This window comes from Pinus tabuliformis, chromosome 9, assembly GCF_031772625.1.
Source record: "Pinus tabuliformis cultivar Carrire ecotype Pingquan chromosome 9, CPIR1, whole genome shotgun sequence".
Lineage (NCBI taxonomy): Eukaryota > Viridiplantae > Streptophyta > Pinopsida > Pinales > Pinaceae > Pinus > Pinus tabuliformis.
In genome coordinates this window covers 1,626,332,170-1,626,354,913 of record NC_142307.1, presented here as the reverse complement: position 1 = coordinate 1,626,354,913, position 22,744 = coordinate 1,626,332,170, and the positions used below count along the sequence as shown (strand labels likewise).

The 22,744-nt window shown below is 40.2% G+C and overlaps 1 pseudogene; it reads right to left on the bottom strand.

Annotated features, from left to right (window-relative positions):
* Positions 1-22,744, bottom strand: part of LOC149155048 (uncharacterized) — a 51,734-nt pseudogene that overhangs the window by 3,681 nt on the left and 25,309 nt on the right.

The following is a 22,744-nucleotide window of genomic DNA, read 5'->3' as shown; positions in this document are numbered from 1 at the left end:
TATGGGTAGTTGAGTGGAGGTGTGAAATTGAGATGGAGATGGATGGCATTGTGGTTGGGTAGGCATTTGGGGTTGCCTTGGTGGAGGAGGAGGCGATGGTTGTGGATGAGCAGGTGGTGGAGGAAAATAAGCGGGAGGAGTGTTGTATTGGGGCCTCCACTCCTGATAAGGTGCATTCCACTGAGGCTGTGGCTGAGCATAAGAGTGAAATGAATGAGCAACTGGTTGGGCATAATATGGATCTGTGAAGGAACAAGGAGGATATGACCAAGGAGGAGGTGTAGACCAGGAAGGATGAGCAGGGGGACCCCAAGAAGGCATGAAAGTGGCTTGATAGGGGTCATAATAGGTCTCGGATGTCCCTTGCAGTTCCTGCTGGTAAGATATAGGTCCATGCGGCCTCCTTTGGTTCATATAATAGAGTGATTCAGTGGCTTCTTTGGTTCTCTGATATGCAACTTTAATTCCGGGCAAGGAAGGGCACTGATCTATAGGATGGTATTCTTCACAGATGAAACACACTTCTAGGGAGTGCATTGGACATTCGTTCCTAGGATGCTTTTTAGTGCACCTGGGACAAAAGATGACCAAAGCCCTCTTGGCTTCCTCTTGCTTCTTTTGGATCCACAGGGTATCCAATTGCATGGCAAGAAACTGCCTCATATCACTCTTGAAATCTTCTATCTGGTCTTCAAATTCGTTTTTGGACAAGGGACTGCTCCCAACATTTCTGCTTGTAGCCATTTGCTCCAGAGGAATGGTTTCTTCTTCTTCTCCCCTAGAGGTTCTTTAAATATGCCTTGATGTCCACCCAGGGGTTCTTCAATCACAGCCATCGAAGAAGAGAGAATGTTGGCTGTGTGAAGCAGTGGGGGTGTTGTGCAATCATTTTTTTTAACTTATCTCTACTCCTACAAGGCATGAAATGAAATCTTTTTGGTTGTTTTTTCTTTTTTTCTACTTCTACTTGCAAAACTGAAATAGATTGAACTGCAACTAACTATCTTGCTAAAATGAAAATGCGGAATTGAAATGAAAGCAGGAAAGGACTAATCTATTTTGCTCAAATGAAATTGCAGGAATGAAATGCTAGGCTACGCTTGCGGAATTGAAATGCTACCCTACGCTTGCAGAAATGAAATTGCGGAATTGAAATGCTAATCTATGAAAGCAGGAAATGCTAATCTACTTTTGCATAAATGAAATTGCATAATGGAAATGAAATAAACTACTTAGCAGAAGATTGGAGTGGAAAATAGAAGAAAAGCAACAATCACTAATACTCTGACGCTTCCCCGGCAACGGCGCCAAAAAGATGGTGGGCCCCAGTATTGTAGCAATAATGCTACAACTCCTGGAATTCCCTTCTTTAATTTTATCAACCCGGTAGTTCGTAACAAACTTGGAAGCGACGGTGTTGTATGCACAAGTACTAGCTCTTGCCGCAGCTGTCACTTGGTCAGCTGGCACAAGTCCGCTAGGGGCTCAAGCCAACTTCTATGAGCTCTTAGAAGAAGCTTTTTAACTGATGGACGAAAGCTAACTCAAAGGAAGCTAATCTACTTGCGGAAAGAAACTGAAAGCCAAAAAGAAATACAAACCCTAGCAAACCCTAGCAAACCCTAATTCTACCAACTAGTCCTACTGATGCAAAAATGAGAATGCAAACTACGAGAAGAGATGCCATTACTTCTAGGAAGGTAAAATGCATGTGTCTAAGTTATCACTATCTGAAGAAAACATCTTTTTGTATTTTTGCTTAAGTTGTTGAAATTATCGTGCATGTGCTTCTAACTAGTTTTCCACTGTGCAGGGATGGATCAAAGGATGAAATACTTTGGGAAAGGTTGGAATGGTATAGAGAGGGTCTAAGGGATCCCTAACATTCTTTCTGAGAGTTTCACAAAGTCTGGATGCCATGCAACCGTGTTCATGAACTTCTACAGGAAGTCTGCAGGGGTTTCTACAGGAAGTTCTGTAATTCTTCTACAGGATGTTTCGAAATGGGATTTTTGAGGATGGGTGATTGATGGAAGATGCATGGATGGTTATGGAGGTAGGATGGGGGTCTAAAGTGACCCAGGAACTGATGGATGGAGTGGTGAGATGATATGTGGAAGGCTGATTTGGCTTTAAGGTAGTTGAGACAACAATGGAGAAGAAGGTAGGGTTACGTGGGCAAGAGGATGGGTGTGAAGCGAGAAGCGTAGATATGGGATGAATAAGATGGCTCTGATGAAGCTTGACCATGTGAGTGAGTGATAGAGATGCCCTGCACAATGCACATTCAACCGAATCAATGAATTCTTGCAAACAAACTAAGTCCTAGCTAACTTAATCTAACTGTCAATGAAATGAATAAACAACAGCCTCGTTTGGAAAGAGAACCATGTACATCACGTGAGCAAGAACATTTCGAAAGATCTAAATGCATGACAAACTCCTACCAATCGATTCCCAAACATAAAAAGCTACTTTAACCAACAAAAACAACCAAAATAACAAAGCAAGATCTAAAGAGCAGATTTCATTTTAAGAATGCAACAAACACACATAAAGATAAACAAGGGAGGTACTGGGCGCTTGAGATGGGCCCAACCCCAAGAGCTACAGCCTCCTAAGAGAAATTTAGAGCTGGTGCAAAGCTGGATTCATCTTTATTGATCAAGAAATGAAGAGTTACATCAAAACTGTCCACAAGGAGAGCTTGAGAATGAGCTGAAAGCAAAGCTAATCTATTGCATAAAAATCGAACTACAAACTAGCTACAACAAGACTACGAAATGACTATCTACCAGCTACTATCTACTGGCTAACTAGCTAACATCCACTGGCTAACCAAAATGAGGCCCTAAGCCTTCTTATTTATACAATTTGAGGACCCAACACTCCTCCTAAACTTTAGGGACTCGGCTGCCCAAAACTTGGAGTTAACAGCAGTCCTACTTGACTTGCTTGGCTGCCCTTGTGCTGATTGATTCGGTGGCCCTTGAACTCCGAGCTGATGGTGGAGAATTCGAGGTAAGGGCCCATAAATGAAGGGGACACCTTCCTACAAATCCTCTAGCTTGTTCTCCCACGAATTTGGCTGCCAAGTGCTCATTAAGACCTTCAATTTTGTCTCCAAGTTGACCAAAAAGGCTACACAAAGCACCCATTAGACTTGTTGGCATAATGACTAACCAAATTCACTCTATTAACATAAATATAATAAAAAACATGCAATAAACTAATGAGAATGGTGGATTAAGTCAAATTAGGAGGTTGAATGAGCCCAAATAATTGTCCATTTTTGGGGCTCATCACCCAACATGCCCCTCTCCTTCAAAAAAGTGTTGTCCTCAACGCTTGAGAAGTTCTGGATGATTCTGTATAAAATTCTCATCCTCCCATGTGGAATCTTCAACAGATAAGTTCTTCCACTTGATAAGATACTCTGAAATTGATCGATTTCGTAGCTGTCGAGTTCTTGTTTCTGTGACTGCTTCCGGTTCCAATATAATTTTTCCTTCCTCGTCAAGTTCTGGCAATATTGTTTGAACTGGGAGCTTGTCACCTATAACCTTCTTTAAACATGAAACATGGAAAATTGGGTGCAATCGAGAAGCTGCAGGAAGCTCCAATTTGTATGCCATAGTACCAATCTTTTGCAACACCTTGTATGGACCATAATACTTTGGTGATAATTTATTATACTTCTTAGCTTGCTTGAGGGACATTTGCTTATATGGTTGTAGCCGTAGGAATACCCAATCACCTACATCAAAACTTCTTTTGCTACGATGTTGATCTGCGTGTTGTTTCATTCTATTCTGTGCCAACACGAGGTTATCCTTTAAGAGTTGGAGGACTTGTTGTTGATGTTCAATGTGATGTTCCACTGCTTGAACCTTAGAATTTTCTCTTAAATAGGATGTGATGGATGGTGGCTGATACCCATAAAGTGCCATAAATGGGGTCATTTTTGTTGCTGTATGGAAGGAAGTGTTATACCACCATTCAGCCAGAGGCAACCATTTGACCCATTGTGTCTGTTTATCAGATACAAAGCAACAAAGATATCCTTCCAAACATTTGTTTACTATCTTAGTTTGCCCATCAGAATGAGGATGATAAGATGAGCTATGAGCTAACTGAGTACCAAGACAAGAAAATAATTTTGTCCAAAAATTTCCAGTGAAAATGGGATCTCTGTCACTTACAATAATCTTTGGGTTTCCATGTAGCTTTTGAATTGTTTCCATAAATGTAGTAGAAACTGTACTGGCTTTAAATGGATGTGATAATGCACAAAAGTGTGCATACTTGGTAAGTCTGTCAACTACCACCATGATGACACTCTTTCCCTCAGACTTGGGTAAACCTGTGATAAAGTCCATTGAAACCTCCTCCCAACGTTGGCTTGGAATGGATAAAGGTTGTAATAGACTTGGTGTCTTAATTGTTTCAACTTTATTTTGTTGGAAAACCAAACATTCCGCCACAAAATTTTGAATATCTGCTTTAAGGCCATCCAAAAAAAATTCCTTCTTAACCCTGTGGTAAGTTTTAAAAAATCCTGAGTGCCCTCCTAAGGGAGAAGTGTGCAATTCCATAAGAATCTTTTGTTTAGCTGGGAATTCTTACAGAGGTATAAGCGATCTTTGTACCATAACGAATCATTTTGCCAGCTAAATGTATCATACATATTGGAATCTTGTTGTAACTTTCGAATAAGTGCCCACACTTCTTCATCATTCTTCCATTCCTCCCTTGCTTCGTTTATCCAATCTGGTTGGATAATAGAAATGGCGCACAACAATGCTTCCACATCCTCATCCTTTCTTGAGAGTGCATCTGCCACCACATTTTGCTTCCTTTTTTTGTAGATGATTTCAAAGTCATAACCCAACATCTTTGTGACCCACTTTTGTTGCTCTTCAGAGGATAATCTTTGTTCTAAAAAGTATTTAAGGCTATCATGATCCATTTTTACCTTGAAGTGTCTTCCCATTAGGTAGGGTCGCCATTTCTTAAGTGCATGGAGTATTGCCAACATTTCCTTCTCATAAATAGCTTTGTGTAAAAACTTTCCCTTGATTGGACGACTTTCAAAAGTAATGGGTCTTTCATCTTGCATTAAAACAACACCAATTCCATTTCCTGAAGCATCACATTCCACAATAAAGGTTTTTGTGAAGTCCGGTGTAGCTAAGACTGGTGCTTGGCACATTGCCTCTTTAAGATGTTCGAATGCCTTTGTTGCTTCTGGAGTCCATGAAAATGCATCTTTCTTCAATAATGTTGTTAGAGGTGCTGCTATTCTCCCATAATTCTTAACAAACTTGCGATAATACCCTGTCAACTCGAGAAATCCTCGCAGATGCTTTATGGATGTGGGAATTTTCCATTCCTTAATGGCCTTAATTTTGCTAGGGTCTACCTTGTAGAGCTATAAAAAGGGTCTCTTTCACCTCTAATTACCTCACATTAATATGTTAATCCGGGACCATTTGGTTGTTTCAAAGAGTGACTCAATCTGAGGCTATTTGTCAGAGTAATGCTAGTAGTACAACGTCCCACAAAAACACAAGAGTAAACTAATGCTTATCTATGACTAAGTTCCTTCAAATGACTAAAGCACACACTCTTAAAGCTAGGCAACTTTATCAGTCAAGGGTTCGACAGCAATAGCCCATCCCTTTGGAAACTGATGGAAAGGAAACTAGAGCATGGACCACGGGTCTGGGAGCGAGGCAGTAAATGCGGAGGCTCACTACAGCCACAAATCGTCTCTCACACCAAATGCGAGTAAATGAAACGACAGATAAAAATGGAACGACAAACAGGAAATTGAACAACAAATCTAGAATGGAACAGCAATGCTTAAAATGGAACAACAATTCTGAAATGGAACAGCAATCGCTATAACTAAACCTCGCGAGTAATAATCAAACTTTATCCTATCAACTCAAATGCTCTCATTGCAATCCAAAACTCCAATCTTTCATTCTCCAAGCAAATCACACAACCAACTAATGGAACGACATTAAATACTAATTATGGAACATCATATAAAAATCATACACACATAACACTCTGAAGAAGTAATCTGATTTAGGAATTACAATTGTGTTTCAAAATGGAACAGCATGAACCCTGAATCATAAAGAACACACCTTTCAGATAATTTCCTTAACACACATACTCAGCATAGAAGCTCCATAACACAACGATAAAAATGTTCAATTAAGTCTAATAAGATTGCATCCTCTCTGAAACTGTTGATAATATAATGCAGAGTCAATAGAAAGAACATTAACAAATGAATCTTAGTAGAGCATGTGATGTAACTTATAAAGCATATGATATTACCAACTAGTGACGATAAGAAAACCACACAGAAATCAAATCGTAGTGATATAGAAGCAAGTGTCCTCCGGGGCCGGGCCCTTAGCCTCAAGGGTACACCGCTTTAAGTTAATCCAGACGCAAAGATAAGATAATCACCAAGTTTATATTAATGCATAAAACAGAAAGTACAATGAGCCAAGTTCAACGAGACTCGATGAGCAAAGTTCAACCTTTAACAAGAAGTTATATAAAAGCATCTCCCCCTAGACTAACAGTGCCGTCCCTTTATATAAGAGTAACGGCGGAGATGTCTAAGCGATAAGATAAATAAAGCAGCGATCCCTCAGGATCGAAGATCCTGAGGGATTCGCCAAACTGTTAATCCTTAATCACTTCTTTTCTCCTCCGCCGAGCTGGTGCCTTCTCCTCCTTTTCCAGACCGGTTTGCTTCAGCCTGCTTTGCCTCGTTTTCACTCGGTCCTTCGTCAAAGGGACAACAGTTACCCTATTCTTATCTTCTTCCTTGGAACAACAACTCCTCGTTTTTACCCTTTCTTGCACAGGACAATGACAACTATCAGCGGATAAGTCTTACCTACTAATTCCACATATTTTATCACAATTCTCTATTGTTTTCCACATTCATGATGTAAAAGATTCATAAGTCCTACTGAAAAGCCACTGAAATGATCATTAAAAACATACCTTTTTAGTACTCCACACACCCCCCTGCTTACCCTGTTTCATGCCCTCATGAAAACGTTGTAGTTGACATGCAAAGCAGTGAGAGAATAGGCTGGAGAAGGAATCTCATGCGGAGGCCTACAACCATGGTGAGTGACTAGGTAGTCAAAGAACTGGCCTGTTTTACCCTCAGGCATCTCATATAGGGCTTGATATCCGGGTATCGTGGGAACAGATTGTTCCCTCTCAGTATCTCCTATCTCTTTTTCATCATGAACAGGCAGATTTCCTTCCTCTGCCTCTTCTGCATGTGGTTTTTCAGGTGCATCTTCTTCCTGGGGTTTGTCGCGGAGGTATGATGGAGTGGAAGGTTGGCCATACTCACCCATATTGGCCAAGATTGCGGCCAATTCCTCTTCTCCCACTGGGTCCTGTGGTGGACTACCTACCTGCTGTCCCATTTCCTCCTCCTGCCTGGATTGTCCATCTTCTGCCTCAGGATGCTCAATTTCCATTTCAGGATGCTCGGCTTCTATCTCAGGATGCTCAACTTCTGTCTCAGGGGGCTCGGCTTCTGTCTCAGGAGGCTCGGCTTCTGTTTCCGAATGCTCAGCTACTTCATCGTTTTCCTCTTCGGATCGCTTAGCCTCCTCGGCCTCTCCTTCCTTTTCTCCTTCAACTTGTTCTTCTTCTATTTCTGGTCGTGAGGGTTGTTCATCCTCAATTACCACTGGCTGGCTGGTGCTTTCCTGGAGTTTTTCCAGCCTTCCTCTTATCTGGGCCAACCAGACTGATTTTCTGCGTTTCTCTGGCTGTTCCGGTGTATCAGTGTCATGCTTACGCTTTGCTGATTCCTGGCGTGTTTCCCGTCGTTCGGATGTGCTTGCAACATGCTTTTGTTTTCTTAATTCTCTGCGTTTTTTCGGATGTTCTGGTGTGCTTAGAGCATGTTTACGTTTTGGGGAAGGTGCTGTCGCTCTCCCCTCAATTATTGCGATTAATTCTTTCCAGCTACTTTGCTACTGGGTGAGGCTATGACTAACTATTAGTCGGATTAATCCATGGTGGCTGACAACTGATTCTACATGCTGTGCCTTTTTCAGGCTTCGTGCGACGTCATGGAGTAAAGAATTCAAAAGTGCAGGAAGGTTTACAGAGCATTTCTGCTTTAAAACAGCTAAGAGTTTAAGGTGTCGTGGCCTTACCACGTCTTTTCTCCCCTCGCAGGTGATGTAGCTTTGCACTGTTCTCGCTAATTCTGCCCAGGGTTCTCCTAGCATTGCTGGCAGGACTCCCTTCCCTTTAATTGTTAAGCTCTGGCCTTCGTCCTGGAAAATTTCCAAGATCTTCTGGAGTCTTTCCTTCTTTAGTGTCCATACAGGTCCGGTGGCTAGTAGTCTCGAGACTTCTGCAATTATATCGTCGGTGACTGCTATCCACTTCCCCGGCACCATGGAGTGATCCTCCTGTAGGTTCTGCAGAAATTCCATCGCCACTGTTTCATTGGACTCCTTCAGGCGACTGAGATAAGTCAGCCACCCTGCTTTTTCCAGGATCTCCCGAGCAGCAGCAAAGACTGTCAACTCCTGTGGTTCGCTTCGAACTGCCCTGCCTCCCATGGTTTCACTATGGATTCTCAATGGAACAGCAACTGCTTGTGCTGTTTGAAACACAGAGAGGGTAGTAATCGTCGGATTTAGAAAAAAAACACAGAGTATGCAACAGAAATGACTTATGAATAGCAACTTGTATAGAAAAAATAGAAATGTTATGCCGTTAAACCGTGCCATTTCCTGGTACACTATCTTTCCCGAATAGTGAGCTGACACATAACCCGGGGAATCATGAGGTGAACCTCCCCCCCCACAATGCGATAGGCTGCCCTAGCCGTCAAAGAAAGGAGCGGCACCCGATCTGTAACCAAGTCATAAAGGAACAACGTATGAAAATATGCCATGTTTAGAAAAACAACGGATTGCCGAAATCGAGGCGTAAAGTTAGATCGCGTATTACGTAAGAGGCTGCTGTGATATGATGCGAGGGCGGGGGATAGGACGTTTGTCGTACTTGCCAAATCTCAAGTGGTCATTGTCACCTCCTTTGCCATGATTGGTGTAATAAATGTCCATGTGGTATATAAGTCGGGAAGTAATGCATGATTAGTGCCTAGGATATAAGAAACAAAAGAGTATTAGTATCCTACCTATTGGTGTAATTAATGTGACTTCGATACCATTAACAGTGCTCTGCTGCCGACAAGTGTCCATAACCTTGGCAGAGTTGTTTATTTCACCCCCGGAACCACGATCCTTTATGTACATATTAAGGAATGTGATGTCAAAGTGTAGGCCATTATGCTGGCTTGGTAACCAGTTAGCCATAATGCCATTCACGAGGAGGGGGCGAAGAGTGGGCAGGCCGGCTCGTGATAAGACCTCCTGTTCCAAGGTTTGTTTATTTGCTATACCTTTTGGACCATATCCCTGGTGTGGTGGCCATAGTGGGAATGCCACTTCGCTTCCATCCTCATGATAATGGTAGGCTGGCTCTTGATGAGACCCCCTATCCTGCATTTGACAATTTATAATTCATTTTCTTTTTCTTTCTCTCTTTTTTTTTTTCATAAAGCACTTTTCTTTATATATCCACAAAGGGTGGTTCAACACTCCTTAAGAGTAGGAATGGTGGAAGAAGTCTTATCATCTCAATAGGAGGATATAAATCCTTTGCTCTTATTCCTAAACAAAAATCAAAAGGAAAAAAAAATGGCATGATAAAGATAACCAATTAGGGCAAAATTAATAAGACAATGACAAAAAAAGATAAGTATATCCTTCCTTCTGTCCTCTTACCAATACATAGCCTTATAAAGATAACGATTTAGAATTGTCTGATTTCAGTATGTTGGGATTTTGTATTCATTGCATAAGTGCATCGCTTGTCTCTAAAAGACTTTGAAAGAATAGGGGCAAGAAGCATCCTCACTTGGACCAGCAAGAGGTTAGCTGTTTCACAAAAGAGAGAAGAAGTATGCTAGAACAATAAAGGAGCATAGGTTTCAAAAGTGCAAATGTCGTTCCTTTTGAAAAAGGAACAGCAGAACACAGCAATGCCGTTCCTTTTGAAAAAGGAACAGCAGAACATACCAATGGCGTTCCTTTTGAAAAAGGAACAGCAAAACAAGCAAACACCGTTCCTTTGGAAAAGGAACAACAAAAATCAAAGGTGTTGTTCCTTTTGAAAAGGAACAACAGAAAATCAAAAAGTGCTGTTCCTTTTGAAAATGAACAATAGAAAATCAAAAAGTGCTGTTCCTTTTGAAAAAGAATAGCAGAAAATCAAAAGTGCTGTTCCTTTTGAAAAGGAACAACAGAAAATCAAAAAGTGTTGTTCCTTTTGAAAAGGAACAGCAGAAAATCAAAAGTGCTGTTCCTTTTGAAAAGGAACAACAGAAAATCAAAAGTGCTGTTCCTTTTGAAAAGGAACAGCAAAAAATCAACAAGTGCTGTTCCTTTTGAAAAGGAACAGCAGAAAATCAAAAGTGCTGTTCCTTTTGAAAAGGAACAACAGAAAATCAAAAGTGTTGTTCCTTTTGAAAAGGAACAACAGAAAATCAAAAGTGCTATTCCTTTTGAAAAGGAACAACAGAAAATCAACAAGTGTTGTTCCTTTTGAAAAGGAACAACAGAAAATAAAAAGTGCTGTTCCTTTTGAAAAGGAACAACAGAAAATAAAAAGTGCTGTTCCTTTTGAAAAGGAACAACAGAAAAATCAAAAAGTGCTGTTCCTTTTCCTTTTGAAAAGGAATAGCAGAAACATGCAAATTCCATTCGTTTCAGGAACGGTAGAAAAATTGAAATCTATGTGTGCACAAACAAGTTTGAAGAAAATAAATTATGTACAAATTGTGAAAAGAAATGAATTCCTTAATGAATTACAGGTAAGGAAGATTTCTCTTCCTCTCCTAAAATCTCCATATCAGCGTCTTTGCGTAGCTGTTGGAAGAAGAATTCCCGAGTGAGTGGTTTACGATAGAGATGAACTCGGTGGCCATTCACTTTGAAGGTATATCCAGAACCGTCAATGGTGATTAAAGTGATGGTCCCATTGTCATGTACCTTCTGGATTTCGTATGGTCCCAACCAACGAGTCTGGAGTTTTCCAGGGAAATCCTGAAACCGAGAGTCATATAATAGGGCCAAGTCTCCCTCATGGAAGACTTTGTTTTTGATCAGGGCATCATGCCATTTAGCTCGCTGCTGTTGAATCAATGCTGTATTTTGTAGTGCGGAGAGCCTAATTTCGTCCAATTCATTGATCTGTTGTAGTTGATTAATCTGTGCCTCAGTTAGATCTAGGCCAACTTCCTGTGCTGTTCGTAATGTTTGGATTTCAAACTCTATAGGGAAAATGGGTTGTTTTCCAAACACTAATTGATAAGGTGAGTAACCAATGGTGCTTCTCCATGTTGTTCTATAGGCCCAAAGTGCTTCAGGTAGTCGGGCAGCCCAATCACGCCTATGTGACGCAATGGTTTTTGTTAGGATGGATTCTATTACCTTGTTGCTGCTTTCTACTTGTCCGTTCGCCTGTGGGTGGTATGGAGTAGTAATTTTGTGCTGGACATGATAATTATTAAGTGTTGCTGCTAATCTATTGCTAGCAAATTGTGGTCCTCCGTCTGTGATTATTTCCCTTGGAAGGCCATAACGTACAAATAGATGGAAGAGGAACTGTATAACAGAGTCCTCTGTGGCTCTTGGCAATGCTTCTGCTTCAACCCACTTGGTGACATATTCTGTTGCCACCAGGATATATGTTCTCTGATTTGATGAGGGGTTGATGGGTCCAACGAAATCAAGAGCCCATCGCTCGAATGGTTCGATGACTAACTGAGGTTTGAGAGGCATCTCGTCAGCTTGACCAGGACGTCCTGCTCGCTGGCAGTTGTCACAGGCTTGGACAAATTTCTTTGCATCTCTGAAAATCGTGGGCCAGTAATATCCTGTCTATAATACTTTGTGTCCAGTTCTACGCTCAGCGAAGTGTCCCCCACATGGTCCGTCGTGACAGGCTTTTAGGATGTCAAAGATTTCATCTTCTCGAACACATCTTCTGATATGCATGCCTGCCCCTGTATGAAACAAATAGCCCACAATCCAGGAGAATCGAGTACTCTTCTGAACAATCTGTTTTCGCTCATTAGGGGTTAAGTGTTTTGGTAGTTTACCTACTGCAAGGTAATTGGCAACATCGGCATAGCAGGGTGTTCGAACGGCAACATCAAACAGATGTTCTTCCGGAAATTGATCTTCAATTGCTGCTACATCAATTGGCTTTGGCATTCTCGAGAGAAAATCAGCTACAGGGTTCTCTTTGCCAGGCTGGTCCTTGATTGTGATATCGAATTCCTGCAATAAAATCAACCATCTAGTTATTCTGGCATTTGTGACAGGCTTATTTGCTAAGTATTTTATGGCGGAATGATCCGTATACAAAATAACAGGATAGCCTGTAATATAATGTCTAAATTTATTGACAGCATGTATTACAGCTAGGAATTCCTTTTCAGTAACAGTGTAATTTAATTCAGCAGGGGATAAATTTTTGCTGATGTAATAGATAACATATGGTTTTTTATCCTCTTCCTGCCCAAGGACTGCGCCAATGGCTGTATCTGAGGCATCAGCTGATATCTGAAATGGCAGATCCCAGTTTGGTCCTCGCAGGACTGGGGCTGTGGATACAAGCTTCTTTAAATCCTTGAAAGCACGTTCACATTTTTCTGTCCAAAGAAAATCAACGTTACCAGTTAGTGCATATAAAGGTGCAACAATGTGTGAATAATGTTCTATAAATCGTCTATAATATCCAGAAAATCCAAGAAAGCTGCGTACCTCTGTTTGAGTAGTAGGAGTGGGAATAAGCAAAAGTATTTGGATTTTGGCCGGGTCTACCTGAATGCCGGCTGCTGAAACATAGTGTCCCAGAATAAGTCCTTCAGTCATCATCATGTAACATTTTTCGTGACTTAAGCAAATCCTGGTAGCTATACAGCGTTGTAGGACTTTTTCTAGGGTATTTAGTGCTGGATCAAAATCATCTCCATAGGGTGTAAAGTCATCCATATACACTTCAAGTCCATCATTTATTAAATCTGCAAAAATGCTAAGGATAGCCCTTTAGAATGTGGCGGGAGCATTACATAGGCCAAAAGGTAGAACTCGGTAGGCAAATGTCCCCCAAGGACAAGTGAAAGTTGTTTTGTCCTGGTCTTCAGGGGCAATCTGAATCTGATTGTATCCACTGAAGCCATCCAGGAAGGAAAATAATTTTTTTCCTGCCAAAGTATCTAGCACTTGGTCTATGAATGGGAGTGGAAAGTGGTCTTTTTGTGTTGCTTTATTGAGTTCCCTGTAATCCACACAAATTCTCCATTTCCCATTCTTTTTTGGTACGACCACAAGTGGAGAGACCCATTTACTGTCAGAAATAGGATAAATAAAATTAACATCTAACAGTTTCTGAAGTTCCGCTTTCACCACATCCTTTAAATGAGGATTAAGTCTTCTCTGCGGTTGACGGACAGGTCTAGCATCTTTTTCTATATAAATGTGGTGTGTACACAAATGTGGGTCGATTCCTTTCATATCAGGGTAATCCCATGCAAATTCCTGTTGATATTTTCTTATGAGCTTAGTTTCTTGTTAGATGTGAGGTTGGCATTGATATTTAAAGTTTTTCCCGGTTCAATTTCCACAATTTTACTATTTGCGATAGAAGTAACAGGTATTGTTTGATCATGTGTGTCTTTCAGAGGATCTTCTTCTAATTCATTATCAAATGCTGCTTCTATCATGTGGCATTGTGTGCAGGATTCAGCTTCGGTTTGACTAATGAAATTGTTAATGGCATCATCTTCTGTTTGGTCTTTAAAATCAAGTGCCTCTTGCAAAGTCAATGGAGATCTAATGTTATCAGTAAGGTATGATACAGGATACTTGTTAGTTTTAATTATTGTGAGACTTGGCTGCGCTGGAGGGTATAGAATCAAATTCTTAATATCAGGTCCTTTAGTTATGGTCATATTTCCTTGCTGGCAACCAATGTAAGCATCGGCGGTGGCAAGCCAAGGCCTACCTAAGATTAGCGGGTGTCCATCAAGTCGGGTTTTTGGATTAATTATCAGGAAATCGGTCGGATATTCCCAGGAGTCTACAGAGACCATGACATTGTGTAGAGTACCTTCTGGTCTAATCACAGATCGGTCAGCCAATTCTAATAAAGTAGAGGTAGGTTCTATAGATGTAATGCCGAGTTTTTGACAGGTGGTGGTTGTTAAAATATTGATTGCAGCTCCTATATCAACTAAGGCATTAGACAAGGTCTAACCGTAAATTTGAATAGTTACAATTGGATTTCCTGGGTCTTCATATTTGATGGGTGTTTCTTTCCCAGATAAGAGATCAGATAAAGTACCGACTACTTGGACTCTTGGATTAGTTGTTATATTCCTCCTTGGTTTCTTTATGCACAATTCTTTAATAGTTTTTGCATATATAGGAATATCTTGAATGGCTTAGAGGAACGAGATTTTTATATACAAATTTTGTAATTCCCCCAGAATGTCAAAGTCAGGATACTGTAAAGGTCAAGGTATGACTAATCGTTCTGGGAATGGGGGAGAGGATGTGGTTGCTTGATTATGAGACTGCTGATTATTTGCATCCTCTCGTTGCAACTGATGTTCTCTTACTAACTGATCTTCATTATGAACTGTTTTATCTCCCTCATTTTCAATGATACGTCCAGATCGTAATTGAAGATCATTACACTCCCGCAGGTTGGGTCCTATTTCTGATGTCTCTATGATTTGAAGAGATTGGACTGGCCTGTTATTTGGATTGGGGTTGGGTTGGGCTGGGAGTTGCGGTCTCAAATTAGACTGGGGATTTTGTTGTAGAGCTGGCAGAGTAGGTTGAGGGAGCGGAATAGTTCCTACTGGCTGTTGCATCGGTCTTTGCCAGTTTGTCTGCCAGGATGAACCTTGTGAAGTAGGGGGAGTCCATTGCGGAGGATATGGGCTATTTTGCCAATATGGTGAAGTATAAGGGAAATTCGGCCAACTAGATTGATTTGGATGATTCATCCATGGGTTTGAAGAAGGAAACGGTGGTGGTGACCAATTTGAGAATGGGGGTGGGGGCTGATTTTGCCACATATTATATTGTTGAGCATTATATTGTGGAGGCTGAAAAGAAGAGGTTGGGTCTGAAAACATACCAGATTGTCTTTGCTGCCACTGGCGGCGCTGGTTGATCAAGTACACCGATTCTGGTTCTTCCTCTGCTTCCTTTTATACTGCTTTTAATCCAGGAAGTGAGGGGCAGCTTTCCGTAAGATGATCGTTTGTACAGATGGCACATGTTTGGACTATATCCAGTGGACACTCCTTGTGACTATGTTTTTTCCTGCATCGGGGGCAGAAGATTACCAAATTCTGTTCTACCTCCATCTGCTTCTGTTTGGCCTGCATAGTATCAAGTTGTGTAGTTAGTGTCCCTAGAATATCAGTTTTAAAATTTTCTAATAAATTTCCAATCTCCACACACGTTACTCCTTCTGTTGCTATTTTATTGTCTCTTGCAAACCAATCATATTCTGCCGGTTTTATTCTTGTGCTGCCTCTCGAACTCCTGATGCATAAATCAATAATGTCAGCAAAATTCTCTTGATAAATATCCCCTTTTCCCATAATGTTTAATGTTTCGATCCACTGTTCCTTCATGCCTCTTATCAATGTAGTTTTTAACACATTATCAGGTAAAGGTAGTGATGCATAAGGAGATCTTTGTAAATTATATTGAAAACGTTCCACATATTCTTCTAATGTTTCGTTTGGTTTGGCTGTCATTTGAAATATTTCGTCTTTCAATTCTCTAGACCTACAATAATCCTGATATTTTTTTAAGAAGGATTCTTTCATCTGATCCCAATTGTTGATGACCCCACCACCTAGTCCCATAAACCATCTTAGAGCAGCCCCCTTTAATGTCGAGGGGAATAATTTCAATTTCTGGGGATCGGTGGTGTAATCATATCCCCTACACAACACATCAAATTCGAATAAAAATGCATCCGGATCTTCTGATGTAAGACCGTGAAAGGTAGGGATATGTTGAAGAGGGATAGCTTTCATGGGCGCATTTGCTGCCGAATCCACTATAGGATATTGTAATGTAGAGGTTTGAGTATTTGGCTGATTCTGAGCCATGGGATCGAATATATGCCAATAACCTTCTGGGATATCTAGGAGGGTATTCCTAGGTTGAGAGGGAACGATTTTAGCAGGGATAGTTTTAATGGCACTTCCTTTATCTGGGATAAGAGGAATACCTGATGTCTGAGGAGATTGAATTCCCTCAACAATGATTTTTGCAGCGCTCCCCTTATCTGAGCTGTTTAATGGTTGATCTGTTCCAATGGGAGATTTTGGTTCCTCTGTTTCCCCTGTTTCTCCTTCTCCTTCACAAAAGTTACTGAAATTCCCTTCCTGCAATAGTTCTGGAGTAGAATTTTCAGTTTCCTGAAAGTCCTGCTCTTCAGTTTGACTATGCACCTTAGCAAAGGCTACAGATGGTGATCCTGTGGCCTGAAGGGAACTAGTAGGCTGCTTAGAAATGATTTTCCTGGGACCTACTGATGGCTGAGATTCTGTTTTCTTATAGATTTCGTCTATGAAAGTTGTTCGGCCAAGGGTCACCGGCCCCTTAGCTTTTTCAGGTTTAGATGGAAGCTTGATATTTTTTTCTAGTTTTTTCTGCTTAGTCATGCACTTAAATGAACTGCTAAATTCTATTCAATCAAAGCAAGAGCAAATCTGTTAGGAAAGTGGACAGTGGAGCAGGGCTTTTACATGCTCCGCACGCAGGTTCTTACCTTTCGTTTTTAAGATCCAACTCTTCCCTAGGAGGTTCGTACACTACTCTGAAAAAGACAAATGGCTACACTCTTTCCCCGGTAATGGCGCCAAAATGTAGAGCTATAAAAAGGGTCACTTTCACCTCTAATTACCTCACATTAATATGTCAATCTGGGAGCGTTTGGTTATTTCAAAGAGTGACTCAATCTGAGGCTATTTGTCAGAGTAATGCTCATAGTACAGCGTCCTACAAAAACACAAGAGTAAACTAATGCTTATCTATGACTAAGTTCCTTCAAATGACTAAAGCACACACTCTTAAAGCTAGGCAACTTTATCAGTCAAGGGTTCGACAGCAATAGCCCATCCCTTTGGAAACTGATGGAAAGGAAACTAGAGCATGGACCACGGGCCTGGGAGCGAGGCAGTAAATGCGGAGGCTCACTACAGCCACAGATCATCTCTCACACCAAATGCGAGTAAATGAAATGGAAGATAAAAATGGAACGGCAAATAGGAAATTGAACAAAAAATCTAGAATGGAACAACAATGCTTAAAATGGAACAACAATTCTGAAATGGAACAGCAATTGCTATAACTAAACCTTGCGAGTAATAATCAAACTTTATCCTATCAACTCAAATGCTCTCATTGCAATCCAAAACTCCAATCTTTCATTCTCCAAGCAAATCACACAACCAATTAATGGAACGGCATTAAATACTAATTATGGAACAACATATAAAAATCATACACACATAACACTCTGAAGAAGTAATTTGATTTAGGAATTACAATTGTGTTTCAAAATGGAACAACATGAACCCTGAATCATAAAGAACACACCTTTCAGATAATTTCCTTAACACACATACTCAACATAGAAGCTCCATAACACAACGATAACAATGTTCAATTAAGTCTAATAAGATTGCATCCTCTCTGAAACTGTTGATAATATAATGCAAAGTCAATAGAAAGAACATTAACAAACTAATCTTAGTAGAGCATGTGATGTAACTTATAAAGCATATCAGATTACCAACTAGTGACGATAAGCAAACCACGCAGAAATCAAATCATAGTGATACAGAAGCAAGTGTCCTCCGGGGCCGGCCCTTAGCCTCAAGGGTACACCGCTTTAAGTTAATCTAGACGCAAAGATAAGATAATCACCAAGTTTATATTAATGCATAAAACATAAAGTACAATGAGCCAAGTTCAACGAGACTCGATGAGCAAAGTTCAACCTTTAACAAGAAGTTATATAAAAGCATCTCCCCCCTAGACTAACAGTGTCGTCCCTTTATATAAGAGTAACGGCGGAGATGTCTAAGCGATAATATAAATAAAGCAGCGATCCCTCATGATCGAAGATCCTGAGGGATTTTCGAAACTGTTAATCCTTAATCACTTCTTTTCTCCTCCGCCGAGCTGGTGCCTTCTCCTCCTTTTCCAGACCGGTTTGCTTAAGCCTGCTTTGCCTCGTTTGCACTTGGTCCTTCGTCAAAGGGACAACAATTACCCTGTTCTTATCTTCTTCCTTGGAACAGCAGCTCCTTGTTTTTACCCTTTCCTGCACAGGAGAATGACAACTATCAGCGGATAAGTCTTACCTACCTATTCCACATATTTTATCACAATTCTCTATTGTTTTCCACATTCATGATGTAAAAGATTCATAAGTCCTATTGAAAAGCCACTGAAATGATCATTAAAAACATACCTTTTTAGTACTCCACATACCTTAACTCCTTCATGAGATACAATATGACCCAGATATTCCACCTCTTGTACTCCAAAGAAACATTTGGATCTTTTTGCATATAATTGTTTCTCCTCCAATAGTTGTAGCACCCTGTCAACATGTTCAACATGATCCTTCCAAGACTTGCTGTAGATTAGTATATCATCAAAAAATACTAACACAAATTTTCTAAGGAATGGTTTGAAAATTGAATTCATCAAACCTTGAAATGTTGAAGGTGCATTGGTAAGGCCAAAAGGCATGACCAAAAATTCATAATGACCCTCATGAGTTCTAAATGCTGTTTTGGGAATGTCTTCAATCTTCATTCTGATTTGATGATATCCTGAACGAAGATCCAACTTGGTGAAGTAAATTGATCCATGCAATTCATCTAGTAATTCATTAATGACAGGAATGGGAAACTTATCTTTAATAGTGAGCTTGTTGAGCTGCCTATAATCCGGACACATGCGCCATGATCCATCCTTCTTGTGCACCAAAAAAACTAGAGCAGAGAAAGAACTTTGACTTGGTTGAATTATACCAGCCTCTAGCATTTCTGCAACCATACGTTCAATTTCACTCTTTTGGGCATAGGGATATCTGTACGGCCTGATGTTTGAAGGAACACTTCCTGGAATCAGATGAATAGCATGATCATGATCACAAATAGGTGGGAGACCTTTGGGAGTCTCAAATACATTGGAATGATTGTCCAAGACTTTTTGGAGATCTAGAGAAATAGATGATTCCACTGTGGACACATCTAGCGAACATAATTGTGCAATTACACCTCTTTGTTCCTTTTTTAGAAGCTTTGTCATACTGTTAGAGCTGATTATCTTTCCCGGTTTCCCTGCAATACCCCTTAATTCAATTTCCTTTCCTTCCACAGAAAATTTCATGAAAAGTTCTTGAAAATTAAAGGTTATTGTACCCAAGGATTGTAGCCATTGGACTCCTAGTACAACATCAGCACCTCCCATTGGAATGGAAAGCATTGGGCTAGTCAATACATATTCTCCCATGGATAGCTTGATATTATGGCACTTTCCCGAGCAATTTATTGTTCCTCCATTTGCAACCATCACTTGACACTCTGGTGTTGGATATAAGAAGCAATTCAATTCTCTTGCTACCTTACAATGAATAAAATTGTGGGTACTTCCTGAATCAATCAACACTATTACCTTTTTCTTCTTGATTTGTCCTTCTATCTTGATGGTTTGAGGAGTCGTAATTCCCGCCAATGCATTACAAGATATGGTCGGATTCATTTCTTCTTTATCTAGGCTTTGTTCCTGGAGTATATCCTCTTCTTTTGACCTTTCTTGATCCTTTTCTTCTTCCTCTTCACAATCTATGTAGAATAATTTCTTCTCAGCACACTTATGACCTTTAGTGTATTTGCTATCACAACTGTAACAAAGCCCTTTTGCTCTTTTTTCTTCCAATTGTTGTGGTGTCAACCTTATATGTTGTGGAAGACTAGCGGCAACAACACTTCCGTCTTTATAGTTGTGAGTGGTATGCTTCCTGGTTGCCATAATTTTGCTTTCCATTTTTCTTGCTAACCTGAATGCCTTCTCTAATGAATCAGGTTCCCAAAGGCAAACATCATGTTGGATATTATCCTTTAAAGACCCTATGAACACATCAATCCTATGCTCCTCTGGAATATATTTTACCCTTATGTTCAATTTTTGGAACTCCTCAATGTGCTCCATTATTGAACCCTTTTGTTTGAGACTTATCAATTGGCTAAAAAAAGTGTTGCTTTTTGTATCCTCATAATGTGCTATCAATTCTTCCGTAAAAATTGCCCAAGTGATAAATTGTTTACGAGAGCAAAGCCATTGATACCATACAAACTGATTTGGTTCCAAATATAAAGTTGCCATACGTACCTTTGTGTGTTTTGCACATTATTGAGATCGAAAAATTGCTCCATCTGTAATATCCATGTTGCGGGATCCTTGCCATCAAACTTCCTCATATCGATTTTTGGAATATGGTGGGTCTTTGATCCAACATTAGAGTCTATGGAATCATTATTAACATTTCTTTTGTTCTCATCATGAGTTTCCTTTACTACCCTTGCACCATTAGTGACCCTTTCTTGTAGCAACTTATTCATATTTATCTTCAATTCTTCCATGTCTGTCTTCAAATCTATCTTCAAATCATCCATCTTAGCTTCCACATCATTCATCTTAGCTTCTACACCTTTCTTTAAAAAATCCATCTTAGCTTCTACGCCTTTCTTTAAACCATCCATCTTAGATTCTGTTCCTTTTTGTGCAAGGGACAGTTGTTGCACTTGGTCTTGTAATTTTGATATATCATGTTGCATTTCTTCCTCTTCTTCATGAGTCATGCTAGAGCTTTCAGGTTCCTTACTAGGTGTTTGCATTTTCTTTCCTCGGGGCATCAGTTACCAATAATAATGCTCTACTATGCCCTTTGAATTCCTTCAAAATAAATTTTCAAACCAAGCTTAAGCAAAAATTTAAGAAAATCTACACACCTTTTTTCACTTTGTAGGAGCTTGATATTGCCTCTGATGTATCTCTGTACTTTCCAATCATCTAGATCTGAATTTGTGATTTGCAATAGCCCTCTGCGTCCTCTTTCCAATGCCACAAGTCTGACCCAAATTGGATTCTGCAAGGAAGAGTTATGTGAAATCTCCCACAGTGACTTGATTATAGACTAGTTCAGTAGAGCGAACTTGTACGACTTGCCACGAGTCATTGTTTCGACCTTTGGATCTGAAAAATGCATACAAGAAACTACAGTCCATCCTCTTTCTGTACCTTCTTACTAAATTTCAATCCGATCCCCAGAGAGAAAGTTATGATGCTTTTCCCCAGGTCACCTGTTTGGAATGTAATTCAAGAGTTTGCAAAAAGACCAACTTCCTTAGATCATATCTCCGTAAATATAGAGCGAACAACTTTGAAATTCGCACCCGAGGTTTAGTGCGATTTCTTCTCAAATGGTTTTTTTTTGCAACTTTTGAAACGTCGCAGAAAAAAAGTTATAGCGAAAATTCCACGATGACCTGTTTGGAGCAGTGAAACCCTAGAATCCAAAGCTCCGATACCAAATGTTATGAAACCAACTCAAGAAAAAGATAGAAAAGATAGGTCAACGCCTTAGAATTCAGCCTCTTCGAGGGGGAAACCTCCTTTACATTACATAAATTAACAATTTTTGGATGATTCAAATGACAAAACCTCCTTTCTATATATAGGAGTCTAAGGAGTCACAATATAACCCAGCCGACCTAACAATAATAATATGAAGGCACAAAAATAACAATTGAGGGATTCTAAGGGGGACAATAATAACAATATGGGGATAGTAGGGGCACAAAAATATTAATAAGGGGTACAACTACAATAGTAATGGGGTAATCACTAGTATTATAGGGACCCAACACAGAGAACCAGTCGAAGAAAGAACCTGGAAAATATCAACCCAGTTCGAGTGTCGTGAATCAATCCTTGTTCAAAATGCAAGAAAAAGTCAATGTCAAGTCGTACCACACCAAAATCGATGCTCTGAAGCTGAACCACTGGTTTCAGCAACTGGAAGTTTATTTTAGTGTCCATCATATTGAGGAAGGTCAAAATATCTCATTCACATGACTTAAATTAGAGGGCCATGCACTGACTTGGTGGGAGAACCACACGGAAAACCTAAGGTTGGAGGGTGGACCTCTAGTGACTAAGTGGGAGGATTTCAAAACCTTCATTAATTCATATTTTTATCCCATTGGGTACGTGGAGGACTAGTGGATCTGGTGGCATTACTTCAGGCAAAAGTTGGGCCAAAGCATGCAGGAGTACACCACAAAATTCAGAAATATGGCTATAATGTTGGGTATCTCTCCAAAGAACCCATATGTACTCCTCAAGTATTTGGGGGGTCTGCACCACCATCTGTGTGAGCAAGTGATGTTGTTCAAGCCCAAATCGGTGGACAAGGCTTGTGTACAAGCACAATACTTGGAGAACATAGGCCTGAAAAGAGCACAATCAAGTGGATC